Genomic DNA, 12,018 nt, shown 5'->3' with positions numbered 1-12,018 from the left:
TCTGAGTGAACTTCTCTCTCTTTGCTCTCCCTGAAATGCAGCAGCTCTTCTTTTAGCTAGCAGACACACTGTGTGACAAACTGCACACACTTTGTGTGTTTGCTGATATTTGTTGAGCATTTAGAAACGTTGCATTTACCTGCCACACGTTACTCCCTTCATGCTCGCTCCTCTTCAGTAGCGCTAGCTAAGCTGTTTATGTGCCGCAGCGCAACTTACGGACTCGGTCCGGCCCGCTGTGACCCCTGATTATAGCGCTATAAATGAGACATTAATTATATGGGTTTGTGTATTTAATCCCTTTGTACGAGATAAGCCCCGATGATGGAGGATACACCAGTACGATTGTCTCTTATGTGTTATTATTCCTCCGTTTAGGCTCAGATCGTTTGATGTTTGACGGCGCACTGACCGGAAATGCAAACTTCTTCTGACGTGTTAAAAAGTAACGAGTCTGTTTGAAAATGTAAGAAGTAGAAAGTACCGATACTTGTGTAAAAATGTAGGGAGTAAAAGTAAAAAGTAGTCAGAAAAATAAATACTTAAGTAAAGTACAGATACCTGAAAAATCTACTTAAGTACAGTAACGAAGTATTTGTACTTCGTTACTTCCCACCTCTGGTTTCCATATCTGATAGCAGAGTGTGCCAGCCACAGCAGGAGCCAAACACCCGAACATAGGCCTGCCTGCTAGGTCTTAAAGGTGCCGCTCCACAGTGACAGCAAACCAGGAGAGCCAATCATGTCAGCTGATGTGTGTGCGTTCAAGGTAACGAGGGTTACACTTTCGTCACGCGTTCTTGGTTCGAGACCAGCTAGTTTGCAGGTGTCATGGTCCTGAGCCGTCTGCCCAGTGTTTTGTGTTTAGTTTATTTTCCCCGAGTTTTTAATTCCCAGTTTGTTTTGATGTTCTTGTTCCCTTTGTCCTTGTCTCCCCTGCATCTATGGTCTTGTGTCTGTTGTCTTTTTGTCTTAACCCTGACCTCCTGTGTTTTTATTTTTGAGTTTTATTCCTAGTGTTGTGATTAGTCTGCGTCTCCGTCCCGTGTCTGTATGCCAGTCCCCCATGTTATGTCTGCGTGTACCTTGTTTAGTTACTTCCTGTTTTATTTTGCCAGTCTTGTGTTCTGTGTGCTTTGTGTTCAGTTTTGCTTCCCCTGTTATTAGTCTCATTTGCTTCACCTGCTGTGCCCTGCTGTTTCCTCTTGCCCTGATTACCTTTTGTGTATTTAAGCCCTCACTTTTCATCTGTTCTTTGTTGCGTTGTCTTCAATGTTTATGACTCCTGCTGCTGCTGCTGCTGTGTGTGTGTGTGTGTGTGTGTGTGTGTGTGTGTGTGTGTGTGTGTGTGTGTGTGTGTGTGTGTGTGTGTGTGTGTGTGTGTGTGTGTGTGTGTGTGTGTGTGTTTTTCCACATATTTAGTTTTGGCACCTGTCCACCCCAGTGTAGCTCCCTTATTCTTGTCTTTATTTAATAAACACCCTTTTAGTTTGGTTTTGCTCGTGAGTCCTGCATTTTTGGGGTCTACCCACTCCACCACACAGCCCAACCATGACAGCGGGGCTGGAGTTGAACCCATTTTTTGGCCGCGCACCAAGTGCATTACTGGTGAACGGTTTAAATACTGGCATTGGCACTCGGTCAGTGGAAAAAGGGCCACAGAACCCAAAGTACTCAGTACTGCAGTCTGTTAGACCATAATGTCCTTACTGTATGGTTCATACAGGGTCTCCCAGTCAGTGTTTTCAAGGGCAGCACACAGTGATTCTATGGCCTCGGGAGACCATTTCTACATGGTTCTGTCTGTAACGGGCTACCGCTGAACACAGGTTTGTAAGATGGAAAGAGCACGACCAGGTTGTGGTCTGACCTGCCCAGTGGGGGAAGGGCACTGCACTCAAAAAATTGAAACATTGGCTTTAATTAAATTTATTTTGTCAACAGGTTCCATGAAAGTGTATCATGTTAGTTAAAAGCAAAAATGTTAAGGTAATCTAACTTTATGAACTTGTATTACATTAACACAATGTGAATTGTACCACCTAGATAAAATTACTTTTGTTCAACAAGAATTATTTAAGTTTATCCAATCAAATTTAGTTATGTTACATGGACATAAATAATATATTTACAGGCTACATATTTTACATTTGTCCTTCAAACATATACTGTATTCATAGCAGTAAAATAATAAATTTAAGTTCAATTAATTAAAATACGTTTTCATCCAATTTATTTTATACTAATTGGTTTGATCTAATTCTAGTTTGTCAACAGGTTCCACATAAATGAATTTCATACAACCAACATATTTTGTTATTTCCTTTATTCACTAATATTCATTTAACATTTTGCTGCCACTTGGTCCAAAATATAACCCTTAGCAGACATTAGGGTGCAGCGGTTCGACACCACCAGTTGTCAAGTCAAGTCAAGTCAAGTCAAGTTTATTTATAAAGCACATTTAAAACAACGACGTTGACCAAAGTGCTGTACAAGATCTGTAACCCCAAGGACTATACTAAATAAAAATAAAAATATATAAATAAATAAATAAAATAATAAAATAAAAATAAATAAATAAAAACATTAAGAACAATAAATAACATAAGAAAATTAAAAATTAAAACGTTTAAAACAAGTACCATAAAATACCATAAAACAATCATCTAAAAGGAGGTAGCACTGCAGCCAAATGCCAAGGAAAAGAAATGTGTTTTTAATAGAGATTTAAATGTGTGTATCGTCTGAGCTGTGCGGATATGGAGAGGTAGATCGTTCCATAGCTTTGGTGCTGCTGCTGCAAAAGCTCGATCACCTCTCTGTTTTAGTCTAGTTTTAGGCCTCTGTAAGAGCAGCTGGTTCGATGACCTCAGAGCTCTTACAGGGGTGTGACAGTGAAGCAGCTCAGACAGATACAAAGGTGCCAGTCCGTTTAAGGCTTTAAAAGTAAGCAATAAATCTTAAAATCGATTCTAAAACGGACAGGGAGCCAGTGAAGGGATGACAGGACTGGGGTAATGTGTTCATGCTTTTTTAAACCGGTTAAAAGACGAGCTGCCGCATTCTGGACTACCTGCAGGCGGCGCACAGATGATTGATCTATGCCAAAGTACAGAGAATTACAGTAGTCCAGGCGGGAAGTAATAAAAGCATGAATAACTTTTTCCAGGTCCTGCTGTGGGAGATAAGGTTTTACCTTGGCAATAACTCTGAGTTGGTAAAAACTGATTTTGGTAACAGCACTTACTTGCTTCTCCATTTTAAAACTACTATCTAAAATGACACCCAGATTTTTCACAGCATCACGACAGTGAGGAGCCAAATGACTCGGAGTGCCAGAGGAGTAGCTTGAGGGGTCAAATTTACCAAAGCATATGACCTCGGTTTTGCTTTCATTAAGATTTAGGAAATTGTTTCTCATCCAGGACTTGATGTCACTTAGACAGTTCAGCAGGGGTTCCCATGGATCTCTGCTGTTCAGTTTGATGGGCATATATACCTGGATGTCGTCAGCAAAACAGTGGAAACAAATATTATGTTTCCTAAAAATCGACCCTAGAGGCAACATATACAATGAGAAAAGAATTGGGCCCAGAATGGACCCCTGAGGCACTCCACAAGAAAGCTTTGCTGTGGTAGAAAAACAGTTTCCTAGATGGACAGAGAAACTTCTATCAGTAAGATATGATCTGAACCAAGTCAGAACCGTGCCTTTAATGCCAATTTCATGTTCTAGGCGGGATAGAAGGATCTCGTGGTCCACAGTGTCAAAGGCAGCTGACAGGTCTAGAAGTACTAAAACTGCAGGACTACCAGAGTCCACAGTTAAAAGCAGATCGTTAAAAACTCTTAAAAGAGCCGTCTCTGTGCTGTGACGCATTCTAAAACCTGACTGAAACTTTTCCCACATTCCATGTCCACTTAAAAATGCTTGAAGTTGCTTAAAAACACCTTTTTCAAGAACCTTGGATAAAAATGGTAATTTAGAAATTGGTCTGTAATTTGAAAGAACATCAGGGTCAAGGTTCTTCTTCTTGATTAGAGGCTGTACAACTGCATGTTTAAAGGCAGCTGGAACACAACCAGATGCAAGCGCACTGTTAATCAGAGCGAGGATAGTTGGTCCCACTGAATCAAAAGCCTCTTTAAAAAGGCGAGAGGGAACACAGTCTGTGGGAGAGTTTACAGGTCTCATATTTTGAATCACCTCCTTTAGTGTGGAGAGTGTGACAGGCTCAAACTGCTCAAAGACAGCTCTGCTGGGAGGAGGTGCAGATGAGTCTGTTTCAGGCTGAGGTGATGAAGGCCTGAGGGCAGAAATTTTTTCCACAAAAAATTTCTTAAAGTTTTCGCACAGTGCAGGACAGACCTTGGCTTGGTTCACATTACAGCGAGGATCAGCGAGTGAATTAAAAACACTAAAAAGAAAATGAGGCCTGTGACTGTTACTTGAAACAATGTTAGAGAAATAAGCAGACTTTGCATATTTTACTGCTTTCTGGTATTTCAATAAACAGTTACGCAGGATCTCTAAGGAGACATGGAGCTTATCCTTTTTCCACCTTCTCTCAGCGCGTCTGCACTCACGTCTGAGAGCGCGGGTTGTCTCATTCAGCCAGGGCTGGGAGGAAGGTTTGGTGCGTTTGGTTGTAAAAGGGGCAATACAGTCCAGTACAGCAGTGCAAGCAGATATAAAAGAGTTAGTGAAGTCCTCGGTATTCAGGCTCAAGCAAAAATCCAAATTGCTTAAGTCAGAGTTTTTAAAAGCAGCTGCAAAATCAGCAGCGCATGAAGAGTTAACCAAGCGCACACGACGTGTAGAGGATACTCTATTTATCCCAGAGCTGGGGAGCGCTGCTGTAAATAAAACAGGAAAATGGTCCGATATACCACAGTCACGTATCCCTGTGATGCAGACTCTAAGTCCATAGGACAACACCAGATCCAGTGTGTGACCTTTTTCATGAGTGGGACCACACACGAGTTGTGTTAAGTTAAAAGAGTCAATAAGCGAGTTGTAAACAGCATTTATGCATTCCAACAATAGAACAGGCTTTGTACAGGCAGTTCTCTTTTTTGTAACAACATAATAATCTAACCATATCAACCATAACAACACATGTTGTCAACTTTCATTTTAATATTGTGGAGGGACTATCTTGAAATGTAATTATGTTACCAAACATGTCAACTTGTGTTGCAGCATTGTTACCCAATATTAACAATTATAAACCACCTTGATGCAGCATAAACAAATGTAACATCCTACAAAACATCCAATTTGCCAATACTATTATATAACAATATAAGAAGCTTGTAGTTCTTTTTTTTGGAGACAGCATAATGGTCAAACTATAACAACACACATCCTTTAATTTAGTAGTGTGGAAGGGAAAAAAAATTGTATCAACTTTTTCTTTTGACCAGAGCATTCAAATTAATGTTTGGTTCATTCAAACAGTTTGTTCTTGAGCATCTGTACCTTGGGTGAAAGTTTGCCAGCATCCAGTTGAAGGAAGAGCTTTTGAAGTACTTCAAAGAAGTACCTCAGTTCCTTAGGATTGCTGAGGTTCATTGTATATATTGCACCCATTAAGAGTGCACATGCAGAGGCGACGTCTCCCAGGTCATGTAGAACTTCAGCACCCTCAATGACAATTCCAACATCAGCTGGAGGAGTGGTGGCATCACCTCCCTCGACTTTGATGATGTAGATGCCCAGGGTAAGCTGCTCAAGGCCTCTCTCTACAGCCGTACCATCAGTATCCTTTACATAGGGGAGAAAGAAAAGACAATCAATCTATGAAATCACAGATTTTGTAGAATTCCAAAGAACAACTTTTGCCTTTCAGGTTTCCTTTGAACGAAAACAGCATGATACTTCAAAAAGTGCTATTTGTGTAAAAATAAGATAAAGCAGTGCTGAATGATTCCATCAAAATTTTAGAGTGATTAGCATGAATCTGTCAACTGAGTTATTTCATCTAATATAGATATCTTAGTGTTGGCAGTCGTTATAAAAGAATGAAGCACTAACGAAGCCACACCCAAGGCACCAACATCAGTGGTCTTGGGAACACCCCCACAGAGATTAAAATTGATTTATTATAGGTAGAAAATAAACTTAAAATTACAAACCAGGTATTCTTTGAAGAGGATGTTCGGGTCTTCGTTGAGGTAGATACAAAGTGCCCTCAGGATGCACTCCCTCCTCTTTTCAATACTTTCATTCTAAAGAGAGAAAAAAAACACAGAAATATTATTCTGACTGTTAACTTGTCAGCATACTTGTCCAAACTGACTAGTCAACATCGGTTTATAATTCCATATTGTTCACTACCAATAGCAAAACATACCTGTGTGATTGGGATCAAAATCCTGCTAATGTTAGTCCCTGCAAAGCCTCCTTTCTTCTTGAACACTTTGATGAGCTGGGCAGTGTGTTGGTCAAGCTGTGCATGGAACCTTGAGACAAGGGGGGCAGTAGTGATCCTCACAAATTCTCCTTCCACCTGAAAACATAATGTCCACAAAACCATAAAACATTTAACATTTAAAACAGAAATACTCTCACAAGAATGTACAAAAAACAGGCTGTGCTGCAATACAATAGCATTTCCCGTGTTATTTTTAGATAAAATGATTAACATTCCCATGTAACTGGAAGCCATAACAACTCTCTCCCCTGACCTCCCTGTCTCTACACTGTCACTATCCATTAAAGCATAATTGAAAAAAATTGTTGACTATAGCTGATTTAAAAAGCATTTCATACCTCTGCCACAGTGAACAGTCCTGGCCATCTGATCTTGAACTCTGCCATCATGGGCTTGTCTCTGACAACCTCCTGCCTTCTGTATGCGAACGTCTTAGCCATCTTTTCTTTGATAACTTTATCATTATGTCTCTTCTTGACCTCAGATAACAACGCCAATCTTTCCCCTTCAAGGCTGTCCTGGGTCTCTCCAGCAGGATAGGGAGGACAAAAATTTACTTCGGCTTTCCTCGGTTTTTTGACATCGTAGGCAGGCTGACATCTATCTGCAGGTTTGTGCTTGAGGAATTGATGGTCAGTTCTGGGCACCCCAACTTTCTAAGTTTTGTCCTGTAGTTTGCTATCTTATACTTAAGGCTTATTTTCCAGCCAGAGAAACCACTGAAGGATCCCTGTTCTCTCAAACATGGATGTGCTTTGATCAAAGCTTCAGCAACAGATTCAATTTCCAAGTTTGAGGGATATGCCTTGAACTTGATGATTTCCTGAGCCAGACTTTCCAAGATGTCTGATTTAAGTTTATGACCGGGTGTCAGAAGAACTCCATTTGATATGAAGTCCTGGTTTGCACTTTGAAGTTGCATCTCTACGTCATATGAAAACTTTGGAATTTGGAATTCTGTCGGCCAATGTGATGATCGAGGAGATTCTGAATCAGAGGAGAGTATTATTGTGTCAGAAGATGAGAACGATGCTTCTTCTCCACTCTGATTCATGCTGCCTTGGCTGAGGTCTAGAGCATCTGACAAGTGAATGATTTTCACTGTGCTCTTGTCTTGAATGTCACAAATTTGGTTAAGGTTAACAAACTCGTTGTCAAAGTCACTGTCCATGTACTGGAGTCTAATGTCCCCCTCTATATCAAACTGACGTTTGATCTCATTTGTAAGATCCTCAACAGATGCTGGCAAGCCTGATTCTATGGTCAATTTTTCAGCATTGTTGGAACCAAGGATAATCCGCAGTTTTACTGGTGCAGCCATCATCCAAATGCGTCAGTCTGGAGAAGATGAAAACGCACATATAAAGTAATTAAATATGTATAAATTAAAAGCATTCAAATTAGAAAGAAACCAATTGACTTTGGTCATGTAAACAGGACACTGAAGCAATCTACAGACAGAAGCCAGTGACATAATGATAGTAGCATGGAAAATGAAGTGTCATACTATGGTTAACAGTGCTCAAATTAGTTACTTTAGGTTGGAATAGGTGATATGACATGTTTTTAACCAAATACCTCAATATAGATATTGTGATGGTGGGGATGACTGTGGTGCTTCCACAAAGTATTTATACAACTAGAATTTTGATAATAATCAGCATTTATAACTGTGAATAAAAGCAAATAAATGCTAGTTCAAAAAATACCACTTGAATGTAATGAATGTACCATTTAAACCTCAGAAAAGACAACACTAATGCCATATTCTATATCAATATCCAAAATCCCAGATATCAAGTCTCATATCACAATATCAATATCAAAATTTTGTCCGCCCTACCAGTGACATGGAGTTAGTCCATGCACAGAAACAGGTTAGCAAACAGCCAAGTAGAAAGAGGTGATGGGTTAGTATTAGGTGCACATGCCAGAGAGAATTAGTGTACATTTAGTAAGCTATCAATTAAAGCCATTTACTCACATATTCAACTTTTAATATATGGATATCTTTTAAATGTAACCAGTCGAAGGGGCCCAACAAAGTAGTCATGTAACGGGTACTTCTCTGCCAGTTCGTCATATGTTAACAGGGACATTGTGCCAGTTGGACATGGTTGCAGTTCAAAGGCCCGGTAGTGCTCCCTAAACCAAGCTGAGTACATCTTGACTATGAAATTCAGCGTATCCTGAAGTACACATATCCGTATTATTTCTCCGAATTTAGGTAGCCCATCAGTAAATCCACAAATGACTATCATTCCCTTTCTATAGTTGATCCCCTTGCAATCTGCACTGTTAGCCATGTTTACTTCTGCCATGTTTGGGTACATCTGCTGAAGAGGCAATGATACATCATCTTTCAGCATCTCAACAGGGACTCTTGATACATTTTGTACTTCAACTCCAGGTTTCTGTGGACGTGATGAGTGAAAGTTATACGCAATTATCATCTGGTGTTTTCTTGACAGTGTTAGAGCAACATTCTTGAAACACTTGGTGTGATGAGCAACTTCCTTGAAAAAACTGTGTTTGCCCTCAAACCTCATGGTCCACAGCCCAACTAGAGGACCAAAACATCGGGTCATGTGAGGGTAATGCTCTAAGAAGTGATGCTTTGGGAGGAGTTTTTCGTTGGGAAATGCATCTTGATATTTCTGTCTGTGATCAGATATTTTGAACTGAAGATAATCAATTGATTCTTCTGTGTGGATCTGGGAAACAGCAAGTTCCACTATCTCTTTTAAATCCAAAATTATCTCCCACAGTGGTTCACCGTCAGGTATAACATCTCCAATCATGAAAGGCAGCAATCTTATGAGGGTCCAATTTTCAGCTGCATTGCCACCTATTGTCTTTCTCCTTAAAAGTTTTTGTGGCACAACATGGGGACGTTTTTTTTATCTTCTCCTTTGTAGGGGAAGCTGAGAATGACCTTATTTAAAGTGTCCAAAGAGAAGTATTGTTTGGATATCAACACACCTAAGCACTGTGCAAGTTCCACTGGAACTATACCCTCCAACAGATCGTGGAGTACATCAGGTGGATATCCAGTTGTTACATCAAAATGAGACAGATTTTCTGACAGCACACACGGCCTTTTCACTCCAACACAAGGCTTGCCACTTTCCGCTGCATGTTTGACATGTTTTTTGTGTTCGTCTTTGGATCTAAGATGAAACTCACCTGACAGAACCTGCTTGGTCTGAAAATCACTGGACCGCCCTGTGCAAAATCGACAGAAAAACTTTCCACAAAGCCCGCAATCCCATGGGCACCCAGATTGTCTGCAGCTACACATTGTACTGTGCCTTTAATATTTTTTCCAATCTGTGGGACAAACACGCCATGCTCTTCCAAGACAACCAGATCGCGCAAAAGAGGTTCAAGCACTTTTCCATATCCGTATTCCTTGATGTAGTTACTTTTACACAGTACTGCCAAGTAGATGGATGACAAAGAGGAGTGCTGGCCTGGAGGTAAGTTGCTCAAAATCCAGTACATAGCGCAAAGTTTATGCTTCTTCCTGGAAGTGCCCAGAGGGTTACACACTTCAAACTCATCAATATAAAGTGTCACACTTATTCTCAATTCTCCTGAAGATAGGAACTCATTTTTTTGGAAAAACTCTCCATTCTGAAATGACTTGTATTCGTGTTGTGCAGTTTCATTTTGGTGAGAACTGTAATTTTCTACTACATCATCAATTAAACTATCTTTGCTAAGGAGCTGCTGCAATGACTGCAATAATGATACATATTGGTAGGTATGGTTTCGCTCCTTATCCAAAACATATTCAACTGGTTCAACAACTTGGAACTTGTCTCTGAAGTACTGTATGTCTGTGTAGATTCTCAGTTATCCAGGTCATAGTAGTCTCTGGAGCTTGAAAAAGGCGACTGGACTTCTTTTTGTTTCTTGAAGACGTTTCACCTCTCATCCGAAAGGCTTCTTCAGTTCTCAACCAAATGGTGGAGAGACCCAGGTATTTAAACCCCTGTGGGCGTAGTCCCCTGGAGGTGGTTATGACCCTCTATTGATCATGTGCTTGAACACATGTGCCCAGGTGTGAAGGGGGCGTGGGTCATATTTAATCAGTGGTTTCAGTTGAAACCAACTTAGGACTCCGCTCCATTGTTTCCTGTGGCCTATTGAGGTCACTGGAACAAAGGTGTGAATGGGGGTTGAGACGTCTGGGAAGGGAGCTCAGGACAGCACTGTAAGCGGGGGAAAGTTGGTGACGTAATCCACCTCCTCTGTTCAATGATGGTTGTTCACAGTGGACATAGATGGCTTCTTTCACTCCTCTTTCAAACCATCTGTTTTCCCTGTCCAAAATGTGGACATTGGCATCCATTGGCGTCCACATTTTGGACAGGGAAAACAGATGGTTTGAAAGAGGAGTGAAAGAAGCCATCTATGTCCACTGTGAACAACCATCATTGAACAGAGGAGGTGGATTACGTCACCAACTTTCCCCCGCTTACAGTGCTGTCCTGAGCTCCCTTCCCAGACGTCTCAACCCCCATTCACACCTTTGTTCCAGTGACCTCAATAGGCCACAGGAAACAATGGAGCGGAGTCCTAAGTTGGTTTCAACTGAAACCACTGATTAAATATGACCCACGCCCCCTTCACACCTGGGCACATGTGTTCAAGCACATGATCAATAGAGGGTCATAACCACCTCCAGGGGACTACGCCCACAGGGGTTTAAATACCTGGGTCTCTCCACCATTTGGTTGAGAACTGAAGAAGCCTTTCGGATGAGAGGTGAAACGTCTTCAAGAAACAAAAAGAAGTCCAGTCGCCTTTTTCAAGCTCCAGAGACTCTCTGAAGTACTGTTTCCGCTTAAAAGCAGTGCCAAGTGGGCCCTGATCTCCAATTGCTTTGGTCAAGGGATTAGCAAAACAGAAGGCAGAGGCCAATTCCTCAGTTTCTTTTGCATCAAGAGCAAGATTATGCTTTGTACAAAAATCTGAAACAATGGTATTTAATGTAGTCTGGGATGCAGAACTCATTAGGAAGTGTAAGTCCTGTAAAAGCTCATCGACTGCATTACTAGGAACATGGAGTATGTTTTCCAGCTTAAGCAAGACTGCTGCAAGTTTCTCTTCTTTCATTTTCTCAAGATTTTCTGAGAAGTCTCTCTGAAAACAAGACCGCAATTCAAGCTGGCTTCTTCTGATTCGTCATCGTCTCTATGTTCACCTGAAACACTTGAGCTTTCAAAACTGTCTTTTTCTGTAACTATTCCAGGTTTAAAGTCACTGTAAGAATAACCAAGGTGCTTTCGATTTTTATGTGATTTAAATGTCCCATAAATATTTGTCCTAAATGTACAACCCTTGAACATGCAGGGGACTGTTTCATTGGCTTTGAGATGCAAATTTATATGAGTGAAATACTCCTTTTCAGAGGAAACTTCAGAGAACCCACAAACCTGACAGCTGAATGTTGCCGATGTCAATGTTTGCCGGGATGTTTCTCTAGTGTGAACTCTACACAAATGTGACCTGAGTGCATTCCATGACTTAGATGTACATGGACAACTACTATATGGACAAGGATAAGGGT

The 12,018-nt window shown here is 40.8% G+C and overlaps 1 protein-coding gene and 1 pseudogene across 1 annotated transcript in view; one reads left to right on the top strand and one right to left on the bottom strand.

Annotated features, from left to right (window-relative positions):
* The window catches only part of LOC115791158 (NACHT, LRR and PYD domains-containing protein 12-like), a 1,329,445-nt pseudogene that overhangs the window by 1,283,237 nt on the left and 34,190 nt on the right, over positions 1-12,018 (bottom strand).
* The window catches only part of LOC115791215 (NLR family CARD domain-containing protein 3-like), a 59,354-nt gene that overhangs the window by 40,081 nt on the left and 7,255 nt on the right, over positions 1-12,018 (top strand). The gene's annotated exons all lie outside the window — the stretch shown is intronic.

This window comes from Archocentrus centrarchus, chromosome 2 (assembly GCF_007364275.1).
Source record: "Archocentrus centrarchus isolate MPI-CPG fArcCen1 chromosome 2, fArcCen1, whole genome shotgun sequence".
NCBI lineage: Eukaryota > Metazoa > Chordata > Actinopteri > Cichliformes > Cichlidae > Archocentrus > Archocentrus centrarchus.
Note: the sequence above shows the minus strand (reverse complement) of the source record. Positions and strands in the feature narration are given on the sequence as shown.